This window comes from Triticum dicoccoides, chromosome 7A, assembly GCF_002162155.2.
Source record: "Triticum dicoccoides isolate Atlit2015 ecotype Zavitan chromosome 7A, WEW_v2.0, whole genome shotgun sequence".
NCBI classification, from domain to species: domain Eukaryota; kingdom Viridiplantae; phylum Streptophyta; class Magnoliopsida; order Poales; family Poaceae; genus Triticum; species Triticum dicoccoides.
The window spans coordinates 122,900,129-122,920,687 of record NC_041392.1 but is presented as its reverse complement, the minus strand read 5'-3'; the positions used below and the strand labels follow the sequence as shown (position 1 = coordinate 122,920,687).

General features: G+C 43.3%; 1 long non-coding RNA gene across 1 annotated transcript; it reads left to right on the top strand.

Annotated features, from left to right (window-relative positions):
* Nucleotides 1-1,463: 1,463 nt before the first annotated feature.
* LOC119328298 lies at nucleotides 1,464-4,834 on the top strand. Its single transcript, XR_005158911.1, has 5 exons — nucleotides 1,464-1,947; nucleotides 2,074-2,495; nucleotides 2,775-2,853; nucleotides 3,777-3,903; nucleotides 4,428-4,834. It is a non-coding gene; the product is annotated as an uncharacterized LOC119328298 (long non-coding RNA).
* The last annotated feature ends 15,725 nt before the right edge of the window (nucleotides 4,835-20,559 follow it).

Genomic DNA, 20,559 nt, shown 5'->3' with positions numbered 1-20,559 from the left:
GTTGGCATCCTGCTCGAGCCCGTGGGCCCGAGAAAGATGGAGACGATGGATGATGGGAAGGAGCAGCGGCTGCCTCGTGATGACCTCGTGGGAGCAGACGGTGACAAAGACGATCAACGAGGCTGCTACTGGTATGTGCTTGATTTACAAATTGTGAGGAATTGAGGTTGAATACCAATATACACACATACGACAACAATGGTTGATGATAACAACGGCCTTGTAGCTTCAGGTATGAGATTAAGAAGGCTCACAATTTTTGCCTAATTGTAGTTTAATGCCGAAGGGTTCATTAGCTGTGTGGAGACCTTTTATTATGGTGATGATGACAAACAAGATCAAGCTGTCAATTTTGAATTGAAGAAGGATCATTTGCAAAGAAGCTTGCGAGGAGTTGTCAAAATTTTGATTATAATGCAGGTATGCATTCTGATTTTGTGAAGTCTAATTTATTCAATATATATTCAGAATTTATGCAATACATTGTTAACTTGATTCTGTGCTTTAATTCATAGCATCTTGGTGGAGGCTCTATGGAACTGAAGCACCAGCTCTACAAAGGATGGCTGTGAGAATCCTCTCATTGACATCAAGTTCTTCAGTCTGTGAAAGGAATTGGAGTACCTTCGAAAATGTTAGTCTCCTGACTCTCTAATCTCACATCTAGCTTGATTAGTCTGTCACATGTTAAAACATTCCCTGTTCTTAATCCTTATGTTTTTCCTATTGTAGATACATATGAAGAAAAGAAATAGGCTAACTACAGAACGTCTAAACTCTCTCGTGTTCATACAATTCAACTCGAGAATGATGGCCAAGAAACAAATGATCAAGGAGAAGAAGATCACTGATGTCCTCTTATCCGCTGAAACTACTGAAGCTCAAGGTTTTGTTTTTAAGGGCGGAGATGATTATGCAGAAGTCATCTATATGGATAAAGATGAGGAGGAGATGAATAGTACAGGGATGCCAGGGAGTGGCATTGGAGAAGCAATGGGAGGCGATGAACTGCTCGAGCCGCATAGAAGTGCGAGACCAAGACAACTTTATGAAGAAGAAGAATTTGATTCTGAAGAAGAGGAGTTTGATGATGAGGAGGAGATGCATTCAGATGAGGAGAATGGCTAATGATAATTGAGGAGACCCAAATGAACAGGTGTATTTTCTTAAGTACTTTTTATATATTATATCTTTATGTCATTGAGTCAAACCGTTTGTGTGTGCGTCCATGTGGAATTTCCCTTTTTGACTTGTGAGAGAAGTCTTCCCAATAAGATTCTAGGAATTAAAGAACTTCATTTTGATGTGTGAACTGTTGAACTCATAATTTATAATGCTATGCCAATTGGGTTAGTGTGATGTTTGCCTCTAATCTATTTGAATATTTGATATTTCTATGGGTGTGCTGCCCCATTGAATAGACTATATTTAGTTCTTCACATTGCCTGATGTATGTTATTTTTATCACTACATTGTCTTTCTAACCTGCTATGGTACAAAGTCTATCCTTTTTATCACCACATTGTCTTTCTAACATGCTATGGTACAAAATCTACCCAAATAATTATCCTCCTAACCTGCTACCATACGAAACGCCTTGGGCCGCCTAGTCTACGCCTAGGCAGGCAAGGCGCTAGGCAGAGGGTCACCGCCCGCCTATCGCCTAGCGCTTTTTCCAACCTTGGTTTATGGTACCCCTTTTTCTTATGTTCACATGTACAAGCAACTTCACAACAAAATTTATATGTGTGGTTTGTTTTGCCTTCTTTGATTTTGCTACGGAGTGGAGCATGGAGGAGGGCTCTGGGTGACGGCGGCGCATGACAAAGTGCTCTGGATTGTGGCGGGGAAGGAGCGAAGGAACTGTGCATTCGGGAATGTCGTGACCGCCGATCCTATCTGTTGGTATACTGTCTGATAGGTGCCACAACGGCCTTGTAGCTTTAGGTATGAGACTAAGAAGGTTCACAAGTTTTGCCTAATTGTAGTTTATGGTACCCCTTTTTCTTATGTTCACGTGTAGAAGCAACTCCACAGCAAGATTTATATGAGTGGTTCATTTTGACTTCTTAGATTTACAAATTGCTAAGGAGCGGAGCATGGAGGAGGGCTCTGAGTCGTGATGGGGCATGGCGGAGGGCTCTGGGTTGTGGCGGGAAAGGACCGGAGGAACTGTGCATCCGGGGATGGCGTGACCGCCGTATCCGTTACACTGCTGCCTGACAGGTCACATGATCACCAAGGCATGTGATAGCATCTTCAGGCCCAACTCTCACTCTGCTGTCGCCCATTCAGCGCCCTCGCCGAGGCTAGGGGTGGATGGTTCTCTGATGTTGGCACAACTGGAGACAGCAAGAAGCAGATGGAGGGAGGGCTATCATGTTGAAGAAGACACCGACACCCCGACAACGGAAATGCGGTTTCTCGGAGCTAGCGGGAAGGAGGCCGATGGCTTCCCGTTGTAGTAACGCGATGCTGAAGCAACAACACACCAGGTTCTATTCTTTTTTTAAGATCACACCACATTTTATTTGTAAACCATTTTTTCACTACCGGTAATTACTAGAGTATGTGAACAAAATCTGGTGTGAACAAAATCTGAACTGTAATTTGTGATATTTGAGATGTCTATAAGTGTACAAATAGAAAGGCGCCAATTCAATTGATTGTCAGATTCAGAAAAGTATGTTGCAGTGGCTTCTATCTCAATTTTTTATGTTGTTTGTGTTTGAATTAATTAGGACTTTGACCATCGTGTTTATTCATCCTGCAAGGTGGTTAGCACTCAGCAAACTATTAGTATTCTGTTGGTACCTCGTTTTTCTCAAGCTCTGAAGACATGCACAAGAATAGGTATGGCTACATGCTTTCTATATCTGTCAGCTTCATAAAGCATTTTGAAGGGGTGCATCTTGTTGGAGAGGTCTGGTATGCATGTTTAATCAAAGAAAACATAAGTCTTTTTATGTAATAAAGATTTATGAAAATTTGGACTTTAGATTGTATCAGGGACAATTTTCATGATAAATTACACGAATTTTGTATCTTGGGACATCTTCATGCCGACTTACGTTCAATATTAGGATATGTCCGCTCATGTGCCAGTTTTGAGGTTTTGTTAGAAGTTCACAGTTTGTTCTTAGTTCCTGCATGTTTTTTCACCTTTCTGTAGAGATTTGAGTATAACTTAAAGTTCTAGATGTATATAAGCTTGTGAGTTAACTAAAGCTCACTTGATGGTTCTAACTAAATTCTGCAAAAATATGACCATGATAGAAAGAGAAATGGAGGTTTAGAGGCAGAGTGGATGCCTGCACCAACAACTTTATAGATTGAACTACATTTTGCTAGATGACTCAAATTTTAGAACGCGAGCATTATTTTTTGTAGAATTTAGTTAACAATAGAATCAAGTCAAGCTTAAAATAAGATATCTACTCTCCGATATTGAATTTAATATCTTTCTTGCAAAAGCACCAGAGATGAGTGAGGAGGTTATTCAATATTGAATTTAATTACTTTCTTGTACCCATGATCGGTCTACTTCCATACTACAAGCTTGCACCTGATCGGGTTTCTAACTTAATTCAGTTTTGTTAGATCCGTTGATAATGTAAACAACATATTTCAAGATATGATGGTTGGTACTTCCAGTTTTGTTGTACTCTGTCATTTGCAGTTGTGGAAACGATAATGCTCTATTTGCTTATTTAAGATCATGGTAATCATTTTTGCTAGCAAATGTGTATTTTAATTTTCTCCCCTTATTGTTGCAGGTTAGAGTGCAGCTTTCAGATAATTTTCTTCCCTCGGGATATTTGAAGACTGTTTGTTACCCATCAAGTTCAGAAAAACCAAGGGTATCATATGAATTGGATTACGTAAAAGACAAAGAGATAAAAGGTAAGTGGTTGCATTCATATAGACACTGATTTATTCTTACTAGGGCTTAATCAGGTCATGTATGGTTCATGAATCTGCTATTGATTTACAACTTTTTAGAAGTTTCTAGAACATAGGTCCAGCATGTTCGATTAGGAGGTTTCCGTTGCTCTGAATGTATGAATTAAGGATGCCCCAATGTTTTGAGTTTAGATGTGATAATTTAATTTCAAAAAAATTCATAGATTTGTGCAGTAGTAGCATAGTTGTGACACCTCTATAACAATTCTAGAATTGAAGGGGTATTTTATTTACTATCTCCTCTAACTAAATTATTTTGTGGTTTGCCTAAAAAAATTATGGAGTTTTTTTTTCAGAATTATGTTATCTATCTTGCGCCAAATTAACCACTTCTTTCTGAACTGTAGAGTCCACTATGGTTAATTTTATTATCATAGCAAAAGAAATCCAGTTTAATCATGATATCATGACCATGTGAACTAGGTATGCAAGGTTATTTCTCTGACTACTATGCTGTCAAACAGGAAGCTACACCGGTTGTTTCTTTGGCAATTACAAATCAGCATCCATCATCTACAGACACCAGAGGAATATGTTGTTGGAGAAGGTGCAGCGTTGCGGTGAGCAGCAGGTTGTGTCGTCGTGGTGGTCACCCTCGGCTACGATGGTGTGCAGTCCTTGGCACCGGGAATCGGCCTGGGATGTCATGGAGGGGAGAGGAGGGGGCGTGGCGCTGAGAGCAAGGTGCGAGCTAAATGATGTGGCGTCGAGGGGAGGCGACAAGAAGAAGCCGTGGTAGGCAGAGCACGCCAGGAAATTGAGATGTGAGTGTGACCGTTGCATCGTGCGATGAGTGAGAGGGTGAATTTTTTTTTAAGGTAAGAAGAGAAGGATCGGTTGTTTGCTTTCAAGGGAAAATCGGTTGTTTGCTATGAGAGAATGGCCATATACTTTGGTATATTGAGAAAAATCTCACAAATCCTAACAAGTCATTTCTAGCAGCTCACTAGCAAGTCATTCAATTAAACAACTATCTACCACATTGTTTAATTTGGGGTTTACCCGGTGCCAAGTGTACTATATTGCTAGATTAAATTTAACCGATGTGTTGCTCCATATGTATCTTGGCATAAATAGTTTATCAGGATTTAATATAGTGATCTTACTTCTGTTGCTTCTTGGTGAATATAAATTATATTGCGTTTTCATGGAAGCAGGAACCCCGTAGTTGTGTAGCGGGTCGCGGAAGAGGCAGCCGGCGAGTGCGGGCTGGATGGGAATGTGATGCCTGCGATTGCAACCATGCCAGCGGGCAGGGAAGGGTCTACGGTGGCCGTCATGGTGTTTTCGAGGGAGAGCAAGGCATCCACCATCGCACAACCGAAGAAGACGAAGCCTGCGTCGAGGTTGGCCACCGTGGCCGGCGTGAAAGCTGACGGACCTTATGGCCGGTGACGGGTCCGCCACTGCCGCACTGTCTCTGAACTTGGTGGAGACGTGGAAGGAGAGCGGTGGCGCCGTGAAGACCTCGGTGTCTGCTGCTGCGACCACGACCATGACCATTGCGTCGGTAAGAAATTGGTAACTGTATACATATCCCTAGGTTCAGAAACATTTTGATCTAGGAAAATTGTGAACCTGAGTTGTACTTTGTCTGCAACGATGTACTGTCAGGACCCCGATTCCAAGTCACATCGATCTAGCCGGTAACACCTCATATCACTTTGCGGCCTCACGCACGGTATTCCCGCGGGTGTCGCCTTACCATGGCCCGGGACCGTTTGCGCTTTTTGGCTTACATATATGATAGTGTCGCTAGCATCCATATGACAGAGAATCCGGGCCGACATGGCTAGTCGTGAACCCAAAGCGGCACTAACCCATGGGGACAAGCATACATGAATCAACATCAAGCATGTCGGTCAGCAGCGTGTGAATCCGGGCTGTAGCACTGGGCTAACAGGACTCCGGGAACCCGGGCTGTAGCAGGCTAGGCAGGACTCCATATGTCACCCGTGACATTTCCCCGAAGGGACAGACACAGGAACGAAGTGAAACACATGCCGGCCAGTCAAGCATCCTGAGAAGTAGTGCTGGGCTAGCAGGACTCCGGTGAACCGGGCTGTAGTGGACTACTATGTCTCATGGAAGCACTAGACTACATTTCCCCATAAGAGAGGCTGCAAAGGATAAACAACTAGATTGTCGGATCCCAAACATACCAAGCATTTCAATCATACACACAATATGCTCGATATGTGTAAATACAACATAGCATCACAACATAACTCTATGACTCAAGTATTTATTCATTAGGCTCCGAGGAGCGTGATATTACAAACATGGGTCTCATGACCCAACAATCAGAGCATACAAATCAAAGCACATGCGGAAGCTTAACATGTCTGAGTACAGACATCTACAAATGAAAAAGGCTTAGAAGCCTGACTATCTACCAGATCCTGCCAAGGGCACAAGATCGTAGCTGAGGTATCAAGCTAAACGTCGAAGTCCACGCGGAACTACTAGCGAGACTGAAGTCTCTCTGCAAAACATAAATTAAGCAAACATGAGTACAAATGTACCCAACAAGACTTATATCAGAACTAACTACATATGCATCGGTATCAACAAAGGGGGCGGTGGAGTTTAACTGCATCAAGCCAGCTTTGACTCGGTGGCTATCCTAAACTACGACTGCATGTAACTCTTTTGAGGTGGTGCACACGAGTCCACATATTCACCATATCAATACACCACTATGGATCCGCTCCCGTCTCCCTACGAGAAGGCCATCCATAGCACTCACGTTTATCTTGCGCATTTTAGAGTATCCACTTTTACTTGTCTATGAACTGTTATAGGCAACCCAGAAGTCCTTTTTCGCGGACACGGCTATTCGAATAGATGATGTTAACCCTGTAGGGGTGTACTTCTTCATACATGTTTCCACCACTTAGCGTCTGCACAGGACATGTGCTCGGCAGACTTCAAGCGAAAGCCAACGTGGGTGTAGACCACGGCCTACCTAAACACTCAAGTCTCTAGTCCAGGTTTATCGCCTATTCAGGTTCCATCCGCGGGGAGTCCGGCCGAGGTTTCCACATACGGCCCCGAACGATGTGTACAGGGTTCTGCGACACCTAACGGGTGCCCGGTATACCCGGCCACGTGCCTACCGCATCACAGCCCACCCCTCGGGTCAGCGCTGCCCACGGCCTCCAGCATACTACAAACACCAAAAACTACTTGCAACTCCTGGACAGAGGACAACGATGATTAAGAAGTCGAGCGGGGTCATATTTCAGGGCCCAATGCATGGTAGTAGCTGTATCATGGATCACAAACACAGAACTCAGTTCCTGAGGATGGCTTCAATGAGACAACCCACCATGTACTCCTACACGGCCTCTCACCGCTACCTTTACCAAATCGTGTTCACACACTTAGCTCACACACAGTAGGACATGTTCACACACCTCTAATTCGTCCTCGATGAATCAGACCTGACTCAACTCTAAGCAGTAGCAGGCATGAAAAACAAGCATGAATGAGTAGGCACAACAGGGGTCAAACAACTCCTACTCATGCTAGTGGGTTTCATCTATTTACTGTGGCAATGACAGGTCATGCAGAGGATAAAGGGGTTCAGCTACCGCAGTAAGTAACAGATGAATCGTTGTTGTCCTAATGCAGTAAAAGAGAGCAAGAGCGAGAGAGTGGGTTTGTATCAGAATGAACAAGGGGGTTTTGCTTGCCTGGCACTTCTGAAGATAGTATAGTTCTTCATTGGTGTCATCGAACTCGTCGTCGGAACCACGTCTATTGAGAGGGGACAATTACTGGCAAACAAAGAGGGACACAATCAATGCAATGCAACAAATATGATGCATGATAATGTCATGGCAATATGCTGTTGATTGAGCTAATGCGACTAGCAACCATATTAAATGAAGTTGGTTTGAACCAAGGGTTCAAATTCAAACTCCATATGTGAAATTCAAATGCCATTTAATTGGTTTGACCTGATCAGCAGGTATAATTTGATCTAACATTCATGAAAGTGGTATAGATGGATAGATTGGGATTTTCTGATCATTTTTCATATATAAATTATTTCATTCTGAGCTACGGTTGATTTTCTATGATTTTTAGAAGTTTTGGCTATTTTCTGGAATTTCCTGTAAAAGAATAAATCCAAAAAATAAGTTACTGCGTCAGCATGATGTCGTGGTGACGTCAGCAGGTCAAAGGCGACGGTCCAGGTCAACCCTGACCTGTGGGTCCCGTCTGTCAGTGGTTAGTTAAGCTAACTAAATTTAGTTAGCATTAAACTAACATTAACCGAGTTTAGTTAGCAGCCTGGGTCCCACAAGTCAGTGACCCAAGGGGTCAAAATGGGGTCAACCCAGGTCAAACTCGTCGGAGTTGACCCGGGGCTCGTCGCCGGCAAGGCCAGGGACGGCGGAGAGGTGCGGGTTTCCTCCTCCGGCGACCAAATGGCCGGCGGAGGGCGTCTACGTGACGCGGGCGCTCGTCCGCGTCGAGTAATGGCAGCGGCTGGGCCTGAGATGGCCGGAGTCGTCACCGGCGTCGACCTTGGCGGTCGCCGGAGCTCGGGCGAGCTCGGGGTCGACGCTACGGTGTCAGGGGAGGCTCGTGCGAGGCACCTACGTGCTCTACGCAGCGTGGGAAGGGAGCTAAGCACGACGGCCGGGCCGCTAGGTGGCCGGAGGCACGTCGGTGGCGGTCACAGGCGGCGGCGGGTTTCGGTCATCGGCTACTAGAGCTAGCAAACATCGCGGAGACAAGGGGGATACGGTGTAGAAGCTCACGGGGATCGTGTAGGGCTGGTCAGCGAGCTCGGGGAGGGGCCGGAGCAAGCGGGGCGGCGATGGCGATCTCGGCGGACCGAGGTTGAAGAAGACGGCGTTCGAGGGCGTCCGGCGGGGCGTGGCTCGGTGAGGAGGTCGAGGACGAAGTGGTGGAGCTTCTGGGCGCGTCGATGAGGCGTGGGGTGGCCGGTGGCCGCGGTGGAGCTCGTCGGCGGCGACGACTGCGTTCGGTCGCGCTCGGGGAAGGAATAGAGGGCGAGGGAGAGAGCAGAGAGTGAGGGAGAGGAGCGAGGGGCCACGGGAGTCTCCGTGGCGTCGCTAGAAGGTCCGGGGAGGAAGCAGGAGGTGTCCAGGGGCGAGCGCGCGCGCGCGACAGCGAGCTGCTCCTACTGGCAGGAGGAAGACGACGCGGTGGGGTGGTGGACTGGGCTCTCTACGGTGCTGGGCCACAGCTGGGCCGACTAGGTGGGCTGCACAGTGAGGCCAGGTAAGTTTCTGCTTCTTTCCTTTCTTTCTGTTTCAATTCTGTTTTTCTGTTTTTGTTTAATATTTGCCACTGTTTGCAAATTCACATGAACTAAAACAGTGCCAAACTACTCTGATTGTTTTTATGCACATACTTTGGACTAGGCCAGATGTACATAAAATAACTCAGGGTTATTTGAAATATATTCCATATATTAGGAATATAATTCCAAATTCAAATAAAATATGATTTAAATTCAGTGCCAGAAATTATTCTTTAAAAATGTTCATTATTTTTGGTTTGGGTCTAAGCCCTTGCCAAAAATACCAGACATCAATGAAGAGCATTTTTGGTTCATTGAATGCATTTTTTTAAGCTGGACCTATTTGGATTTTTTAAGTGCTAGGGTTTGATCACCCCCATTTCAGGTTTCCAATAAATTTAGACATGATGCATGGATGATTATGCAACTACTTGCAAACAAACTCTAGGGCTGTGACAACTCACCCCCACTAAACAAGAATCTCGTCCCGAGATTCAAGTCGTGAGGTAAGAAGACAGAGGGACACAAGCTAATACAATCTTCATGATCCAGGTTGCACTTCATAAGAACATTGATTCGATCACGATCTTTGTCTCTATGTCATGCTCTGAGAACTCCAACTATCAGGACAACAAGAGGAAAGGGAAATTCTAGAAGGATCGACCTTCTCGAAGATCGAACAACCGGCAATCAACTCGCGGAATGAGACATTGAACATTTCTCGAGTTGAGACTTGAAACATACATCCAGAGGGATGGAGTGTAACAGATGATGAAGGTTCACTACATAGACACAATTCCACACTTAATAAGGTGGTGAACGGTTGTCCACGTAGCGAGGAGTTGAGTTGCCATGATACCATAACAAGACATCTTATGGAAGGTGACCCGCAGAAATATTCCCTTAAGTGGCAAAAAGAATTACTTTTTATATAGAGATCATTGAGACTCTTTATACCAGCCTAAGGTAATCACAATCGATCATTTGAAGGAGTTCGAAAGAGTTACATACTCGGACTAGAATGGATGATGTGGACTACCTTATTGAAGACAACGCACTGGATGATTTTGCTTATCATCGGAAATGGATGGGACCCATGGTAAGTCCACCTTTGAAGATGAACCTGGACAGCAACTGCTGAGAAGGGCATCCCATGGAAAATTGGCACGATGGGGTGCATGTGGGAACAAAATGCAAATGTTGGGAGTGTTCCAACCATCATATCTGCCTAAGATTCAGAGTTGGTTGGTAACAGAATATTTCAGACAGCATGTCTAGTATCATATAGGAAATAGTAGTGACACTTTTGGAACCCAAATGAAATAAAAGATAAACCTTGATCTTATTTGCATAACATTATAGGCAGGCATTATTTATGAAGACCTCCCATACAAAAATACCTCTTGTAATCGATTCTACATTGTTAACTATGCATGTAAATATACATGACTGGGGGGGTTGAGTGTGTACATTATGTCTTTATGTCATTCAGGATGTTCACAACTTTATTGATATGAATCTAAGCACATAATATCACCTTTGTTTCTACAACATCGTCGTAATGTTTTATTTGAGAAGATATTAAGAACTTGGCATTTTTAGTTTGTCTGATTGCTATGTTGTGTGGATAACGTGTAGAAACAAGAAGTAATACATCCAAACATGAACACATGGAGGAGGGGGGGTGAGGTCACCACCTTGTCCTGCAATGCATCAACACCTGGCTCTGTATATTCATCTCCACTCAAGTTTCGAATGGGTTGCCCCTATCCGACACCCATTTCCAATGTCAATATCGAGTTGATTGGTTTTATAGTTGCCTCCTCGTCCTTGCCCATATTTAGTCTTGTTCGAGAAGGCGATATATGAATACCACAATCTGTATTTGTTAAAGTTTGGGATGGCCTAGTTGTGATGAAAAGAATAGAATAAGCATATAACTATTTCTTGCTTTGGAACGGAGGGATATAGCTCAGTTGGTTGAGTTTCGCTCTTTCAAATGGATCGTTGCAATTACTGGTTGGTTATCTAATTTTCGCAAAAGTAATGATAGCGTCTTGTACATGAACGGTGGGTTCTAGTCTTCTTCGAGAATGGAGATATGGATTGCAGGTTTTTTCGATAATGGAGGTATGGATTGCAAAGTATTAGACCATAAATACCTTTTTGCGGATGGTAAAGTTTAGCAGTCAAAAATTAGTTGGAGACTCCCCACAATTAAGTTGGAGACTTGGCATTAATAATATCCAACATAGTTTCTTGTTATTAAGCTTTGAGCTCATTTTGCTTAATTTGGTCTTTGGCTAGCTCTTATTTGTTGACCATCAAATTATATTTTAGAAATGCCATGAAGTCGCGTTGGGAGGAAAGATGGCCCACTGCCATGATCCACTTTGCATCTTCCAGGAATTCAAACCTTTCTATTACGACTCAAGTCAAGACTATTCTCATCTTATATCTCTTGGGGTCAAAGAATTTCAATATTTATGATATTCGTCGGGATGATACATGTAGAGCACAAATCTCCCATTCGTTCTAATTGCAATACATTAACTTCTTTGGTAACTTGAGGGCAAGTTCAATGAGTTTGGCTCATCCGTAAGTGAAGCAAAGATAAAATAAAATATAACACATGCTTGTATAAGTTATGAAGTTAATTATGAAGACCCTCTCTGTGCAAAAGTATCTCATGAACTTGAATCCTAGCAACCACAAGATATGCATTATTAAAAACTAAAGTATATATACAAACTAGGAGGACCGATAGAATGTGTCAGTTTCTCAATAGTCCAAGTTGTTTGGTAGGTTTCTCTCGACCACCTAGGGTTAGCAAAAGATAATGCAAGAGAACACTAATGATGCCTTGAGAATATAGGAGTTGGAGATCATCCTGGAGAGAAAGCTTAGTGCTCTCTTACGACCCCGTACTATGCATTGTACTTGTCGAACATCACATTGTTCTTTGACTCCAACCTCCATTGCAAATGCAGAACGAAGACTAGAATCCTATACGAAGACTAGAATCATGTGAAGTCTAGGACAACATGTATGGAGTGTCATGTACTCACTCCGCTCCATCTTAATGTGAAGCTAAAGAAAGATTATGTCATTTTTCGAATGTCATGGTAATTTTCTTCTAGCTAAGATAATGTAATGGTAATCTTGAGACATAAGTAGCAACGCATAACTACACATGCTTTACTTGGTCGCGAGCACCTCATTGCAACCTGACATTAGTTGTATCCACTCAGTATTGTACTTTAGTTCGACACTTGGATTGAAGATCATTCGATAAGAAATATTCTTTACGGTTTTGTGACCAACAAGTTAGTTGGACACTTTCTGGATTTTGTGAGTGAATAATTCGAGGTATACACTCGTGTTGTTAAATCTGATCTTTGGCAGCTAGCTCTTTGGAGAACATTAGATTAGATGAAAGTGGAAAACTTCGTACAACAATTTTCTGTTTTGACTAAAAGTGAAAATATCATTCTGTAGTCGCACGCTTCGATGGTGTTGGATAAGACACCACGATGAGTTTTTTTCTTTCTAAACTTGAATAGCATATAAAAAAGGTATAATGCAAGCATGGGTACTCGATACTCAGGAGTCGCATTCAGTGACTTATCACTAGGTCGTTATGCTCAGGTACGCATACAAGTGCTATTGACATTACTTAAATTTTTAAGTTCAAATAATTCAATTTTTTGAATGGTATCAAACTTTCTTAGAGGGTAATGGAAAGGTCGGTTTTTGACCGATTTCTGAAAATCCCGGACGAGAAAAAAAAACCTTGGTTTCTTCCTATTCTTGCATGTTTTGTTTCAGACATTTTATATCTCGTGACCATGAGGTAGTAAAACAACATATCAATTACTAACTGCTTTGATAATGTGATAATTTTTGTTGTTAGTAGTTGCATATATTTTTGTGGTGTGCATTTGAGCACACTCTAGAAATTGAAGCAACCGGTAGTCCATCTTGGGCAAGAGGGTGGCACCAACTCACAGTGAATTTGGCTTGGTGATTCTCATTTGAGTACTGTGTCACGAGCTTGTTCATTTATCCACCATAGTATTTTTTTCTAAAATTCTTTGGTTGTTCTTGTAATATATCCACCCACATCTTCCGCAAAGATCTCATGATCATTCCATATATTGTAACTTTGCATTGCCAATCTGGATGGACGCATTACCTTAAATTACTAACAAACCATTACTTTCTAAATGTGAAAGTGCATGTTCAGTGTAAATGATCAACTATATATGCACCCATATATATTTTCCTTTTGAACATTTCCAGATATCGTACCAAGGATCAGAACATCATGTACTTTAACTCTAGAATTGTTGTACAATGATCAAGTCCAAATGTCGATAGTATACATGTACCACTCTCGAAGTTTAAAACTGAATCATTGCTTTAGCACCGTTGTTTGCATCAATCTTTCATTGGGAAAATATGGCATAAAATGCATGCGAGCACAACAAGTATACCATGAAAGATCAAATGACCTTTATGTTCAGTTATTCTAAGATCGGATACCGAAAATCTCCACATTCATGAAATGGCGGAAATGAACAATTTTATAGTTTCCTCTACCCTCATGCTTATCCAATATCATAATACTAAATGGAGGAAATTTTTCCATAATCCTACTTTAGTAATGTAGGATACAAACATATGATCCCCCCCCCCCTCGCTTATCCAAAATCATGGCGGTTCGGATGGACAATGTTTGTGGTTATGGTTTCAAAGGCACCGTCGTAGTCACTTATCAAGCCTGACGAACCGCCTTCGTAATTATGTGATCTCAAGGAGATTTGGACATATCAAAGCTCCGAAGACCAAACCTTTTATTGGGATTTTATGGTAATAACTACCGATCTTTCCTATGATGCCAAGTGTAATATCTCTTCTCCTAAACCTAGACCAGGGTTGGGAAGTGTGGAAGTTGGGGATCACGGGATAAGCAGGTAAGAACGGAGAAGAAACTTAGGCATGAGGTAGAAGAAGATAGAGGCAATGATAGTTTTTCATTCATTCATTATCTGTTTTTTTACAAATGATTTTCTAGCCTTTTCAACTATAGATCCTCCATAAGTAGGCTCACACCACGCACGCATTAACTTAACACACACCCATGCCACACCATCGTTATATTGTCCCTCATCTCGATGGTGTCCTGGGTTTATGTCTCCTCTAGCTCATCGTCACCATTGAGCATGGTACTTTGTCATTATCACAAGCAATAAGTTGTGATCAGTAACCAACATCGGTTCTACTAGCTAAAGGCAAATATTTTAAAAACCTAAAATGAACTGAATTTTCATTCCATGATAAGTGACCATAAAACTTATCATACATTATATCGAAGTAAGTGATCCTCTCAGAGGAACAAAGTGTTGTTGTACCAGGGAGGCTCATAACTGATAATGTTTTGGTTGCTTATATGAAACTAGAAGTACTTTATAGGTGTGATAAGATAGGTTTGCAAGATAATAAAGAGCACATAAATAAAATCTAGGGGCTGTTTAGATAAAGACACCACTAAGTTAGTTTGAGTAGAGAGCTTTTGTCAACAAGAAGTTATTTGTCCCTAGGCAATCGATAACAAGTACCGGTAATCATTCTTGCAATTTTATATGTGGGAGAGGCATGAGCTAACATACTTTCTCTACTTGGATCATATGCACTTATGATTAGAACTCTAGCAAGCATCTGCAACTACTAAAGATCATTAAGATCGTGAAACCCAACCATAGCATTAAGTATCAAGTCCTCTTTACTCCCATACACCATAACCCACCTACTCGGGTTTAAGTTTCTGTCGCTCTTGCAACCCACCGTAAGCAAATCATGAACATATTGCAACACCCTGCAGCGGGGGGCCCTCACATTTTCACGAGAATGGAGGGCACAGTAGGACAGCACCATAAATAAAATATACAATCATACCAACCAAGATCATGATTAACCCACAGGACAAAATGGATCTACTCAAACATCATAGGATAACCATAGATCATTGGGAAATAATATATGGAGTTGAGCACCATGTTTAAGTAGATATTACAGTGGGAGGAAGAGGTGTTACACTGCTACATAGAGGGGGAGAGAGTTGGTGTTGACGGTAGCAAGATTGTTGATGTAGATCTCCGTCCCGATCATTGCCCCGGTGGCACTCCCGCGCCATCAGAAGCGAGGGGGAGAGAGCCCCCCTACTTCTTATTCATCCTTGGCCTCCCCCTAGATGGGGAGGATAATTCCCCCTCTGGTCCTTGGTCTCCTATGGCAGCAGAGGGGCGGGAGCCCCTCCGAGATTGGATCTCCCTCTCTGTTTTCTTCTGTTTCGCGTTCCCCAGATCTGGCCGAAAACCGTTTCTTATATTCCGGGAGATCCGTAACTCCGATTACGCTGAGATTTTAACATGATTTTTTCTCCAGATATAAGCTTCCTTGCACCCGAAGTAGCGCTCCAACTGACGTTCGAGGAGGGCACAACCCACCACCACGCGCCAGGGGCCTCTGGCGCGCCCTGGTGTCTTGTGGGCTATGTGGGCCTCCGTTTGTGGTGATTCCAACTCCCAAAAATCACATGCATTCCAAAATAATTCTGCGTCAAATTTTATTGCATTTGGACTTCATTTGATATGGATACTCTACGATACAAAAAACATGCAGAAAACAGGAACTGGCACTAGGCACTGGATAAGTAAGTAAGTCCAAATAAATCATATAAAATGTTGCCAAAAGTATGTAAAAGTTGAATAATATTGGCATGAAACAATCAAAAATTATAGATACGGTGGAGACGTATCAATATGTTGAAGGCGTATGATCGTGTAGAATGGACTTTTCTGTAGCAGGTCATACGACGTCTTGGTCTTGCTCAAGGGTGGGTGGACATGATTATGAGGTGTGTTCGGATGGCCAGATTCTCAGTTAAGCTCAACAGTGGTCTGTCTGAGCTGTTTCTTCCCTCCCGGGGTCTCAGACAGGGGGACCCACCATCGCCATATTTGTTCTTGCTTTGTGTTGAAGGTTTCTTTGTGCTCCTCAAGAGAGCCCAGCAGGAGAAGAGGATTAGTGGTGTGTCCTTCGGTGGCACTGGCCCCCATGTGACCCACCTCCTCTTTCCCGATGATAGCATTGTATTCTTGGAGGGGTCTCAGGGCAACTTAGAGGCTCTTAGGAACATCTTACAAGTGTATGAGCATGCGTCAGGGCAGCGAGTAAACCTTCAGAAATCCTCTATTTTCTTTGGGAAGGGATGTACGGAGGATAACAAGAATGTGCTGAAGGGAGTAATTGGCATCAACTCTGAAGCACTCAGCAAGAAGTACCTAGGTCTACCAATGGCGGTCGGCAGATCTAAAGATGGTACTTTTAAGTATGTTAGAGAGAGTTCAAAAGGCAAGGTGCTAGGATGGAAAGGACAGGGGCTCTCTCAGGCTGCGAAGGAGGTGCTAGCTAAATCCGGGTTACAAGCGACACCGACGTTCACTATGAGCTATTTTCAACTCTCCAAGAAAATGTGACGGAACCTGACTTCTATTTCCTCTAACTTCTGGTGGGGTTCAACTCATGGTGAGAACAAGGTGCATTGGGTTGCCTGGGACAAAATGTGCGTGTCAAAGAAAGAGGGAGGCATGGGGTTCAGAAACTATGAAGCTTTCAACCAGGCCTACTCGGCAAGCAAAGCCTGGCGGATCTTGCAAGTCCCGGAGTCCCTATGCGTAAGGGTTTAACGAGCTAGATATTTCAAAGACTTGTCGATTATGAGTGCCACATGCCCAACAAATGGGTCTTTCACCTTCCCCAGCATTCTTCACGGTCGGGATCTGCTGAGGGAAGGGGCGATGTGGCGCATTGGGGGCGGAGCAAAGGTGCTTATTCATCACGATAATTGGATACCCTGCAGAAGCAGCCTTCGGCCACTAGGCCAGACGTTTATTCCTGGATCAACCCAGGTCGTTGATCTTCTATCGGAGGAAGGAAACTCATGGAACGAAGCAAAGATTGATGAGATGTTCACTCCGGACGATGTTGCTAATATCAAGCATATTCCGATCGGAGGCTAGGGGGTGGATGATTACCTTGCTTGGAACTATACCAAGGATGGTGTCTACTCGGTCCGGTTGGCATACCATTTGGCGATGAATTTAAGGAGGGCCAACTCTGGGTGCCCGGGGTCGTCATCTTGGGTCAACTCCCATAGAAACTGGCTGGCCATGTGGAGTACTCATGTGCCCAATAAGGTCAAGGTGCACTCATGGAGAATCATGCGCAACGGTCTGGCCACTGGGTCCGAACTGCTGCGAAGAAGAATTAAACCGGACGTTTTTTGTATGGCATGCGGAAGGGAGGAGACGTTGCTCCATCGGTTCTGGAGCTACCATCATTCCAGACAGTTCTAGGAGAATTTTTCAGAGAGACGCAGCCTTCAAGCCCCACATCCTCTTGAGGGAATTGCCACTAACCAAGACATTGGAAGGTGGCTATGGAACTAGATGGGAGAGGCTCGGGAAGAGGAGAAAGAGATGATCATGCAGGGCCTCTATGGACTTTGGCTGGCAAGAAACGAGGCGCGGGATGGGGTTCGTATCAAAAATCCCTCGGATGTTGCAGGCTCGGTGTCGACGTTCATGGACGAATGGGCGGAAGCGGTGACGAAGAAAGCTCGAGTCGCTGTTAAACCACCACCGGAGGAATGGCAGCCGCCGGAAGTCGACTGGGTTAAGGTAAATGTTGATGGTGCTATGTCTACTGTCACAGGGAATGGCGGAGGAGGGGTGGTTGTCAGGGATCATGAGGGCGCCTTCCGAGGTGCCCTCACCCAGCTCTTCCCAAACAGTTCGATGCCCGAGATCGTCGAGCTGATGGCGTGCCGAAAGGCCCTGGTGTTTGGACGTGAGCTAGGCATTCAGCGGATTAATGTGGAGATGGACTGTAGGGAAGCAGTGAACATGATTAATTCTGTGCCCCGTAACTTGTGAGTGGCGGGACCAATCGTGGAGGACATCAAAGACCTCATGCGGGGCTGGATGGGCTGCAAAATCACTTGGCGAAGGAGAACAGCAAATCGAGCTGCTCATACGCTTGCTAAGGTAGCTATAGGCGATGGTGTTTCTCTTGTCTGGAGGCTTGCGCCTCCTGATTGTATCCTTAGTGTATTAACGGACGAGATCTCAGACTTTGTTTAAATAAAGTACGATGTTTCCCTAAAAAAGCGGACAAACCCATTAGGAGAACCAAACTAAATAGATTAATTTTACTAAGCTCGTAATTTCGATGAACATCTCCGCGCAAAAGGAACTAGCCAAGCCTGGCTGAAAGTAAGACCTAGCTTTTCACCCAACCTAGTCTCCTAGTGATGCCAAGCAATACTGTCATACCACCTTGTGTTAACAAACTGTCGTAGGCCACATACCTATAAGGCCTTGTACAATGTAAGATGCTTAGAAGAGGTGTTTGAAGAAATAAATCGGACTTTTCTTTAAGTACTGATGCTCATTTATACATGGCGGACGTTTAATTGGACATTTCTCCTATAGAAATAAATACTGATGGTTAAGAAAAAGCTGGTTTATTTTTCTAACCAACCCTCTAAGCACCTAACATTACAAGGCCTAAACAGCACACATGCCTCATCAAGTGCATAAAAGACGCATACCAGACTTTTTTGACATGTCGTGATTGTGTGGCCGCACTGGCGCATTGCGTGTGCATAGGGCCTCGGCGGGATGGGATTACTTCAGGTTACTGTAGCTCTCATATCTTACTTCCTACACTTCAGAGGAGCCAAATCCGTTGTTGTGAACCCTCGGGCCAGGCAGCATAGAGCGCTTCTTGGGCGGTGCGCCGCCGGGTTTTTAAAATGCCCTATGTTCTCAGAAAAATATTATTATAGTTTAAATATATACAATGAATTTATTTTGGAGAAATTATATTACATAGAATCATATATGAATTTCAAACATATTCATGAAATTTGAAAAATGTCCATGAATTATATTTAAAAAATAATTTATTTGAAAACTATACAAAAACTTATAAAAATCAGGAACTTCAAAAATCTTTATGAAATGTTAAAAAATAAAAAATGTAAAAATTGTTCATGATGCCAAATGGTAGAAAAAACAGAAAGAAAAGAATCAAATGCGGAGAAACCTAGCAACACACCCATAATGAGCTGGTGGGGGCGCATGGTCGCTATTCCGTACCCTACACATGAAATGAGATTCACAGATTAATGGTATCAACAATCTTCATCTAGTGGTTGCTTCAAGGTTCATATTCTCTTGTTGCGTTGTGAGTAGCTGATTCTACAAAGTTGGGGGAGTCGAGATTGACTGCAAGCTAGGGAATGGAAGATGTCAAGAAAGATATGAAGACTAGGTTAATAGCCAAAATGAAAAAAATAACTAGTTCATAAAAGATTAATAAAAACTGACCATTTCTAAATGTTTTACCAAATTTGGCCCTTTCTGCAAATGTCACAGAGACGTTTGCACCTCGACCCTTGCTTGGCTACTTCCCACTGATCAAGCAGATGTGGACAACCCCAAACGCTAGACTCTGGTGTTTTCATTCATAGCCACTCTATAGCTTTCCTTGCATTTACCCCCCCCCCAACCACCCAAGGGTTATGTGAGCCCAAGCTGTTGGTGGGCCACCCACTCACTTAGCCCCGATTCTTCTTCCTCCTCTCCTAACCCAAGCCACTGACATCTTTCTCCGTCTCTCTGCCACAGTCAGTCTTCTCTAAAATCTCTCTAGACTGAAGCCATTTTTTTCTTTGAATCACACCCTTTGCATCCTTTGAGGTGACATCTATCAGTCGCGGAGCTTTATTGCGACGTCAGGGGGGCAAAACGCAAAGTACATGTTTGGAGGGGCTAATGAGAAAACTTTGTTCTAATTATGTCCCCTTAAAAATATTTCCTTCCTGAAGTTGTGTTGGGATGGGGGGGACACATCCCCTTTAGCTATACATATAGCTCTGCCATTGCATATACATGTTCTGGTTGAATGGAATCAGCTAATTTGCTGGCATTGTTTACTTTTGGGCAAACCTAGTTTTCAGTAATTCTCCCAAATTCATCTATGAAATGGTGAAATGGGAGTTAGTATGATGTTTATGATGTGTAGTAAGCTTTAGGATTGGTCATATATTTGTGTTTGGTAGGAATAAGTAGGGTTAAGGTATGCGTTATGGGGAACAAGAGATATTATGACATGGTCAATTTTAGATAAAATTTTGTGATTAGATTTAGATATTATGAGATAGAGTTGCCATGATGTGTTAC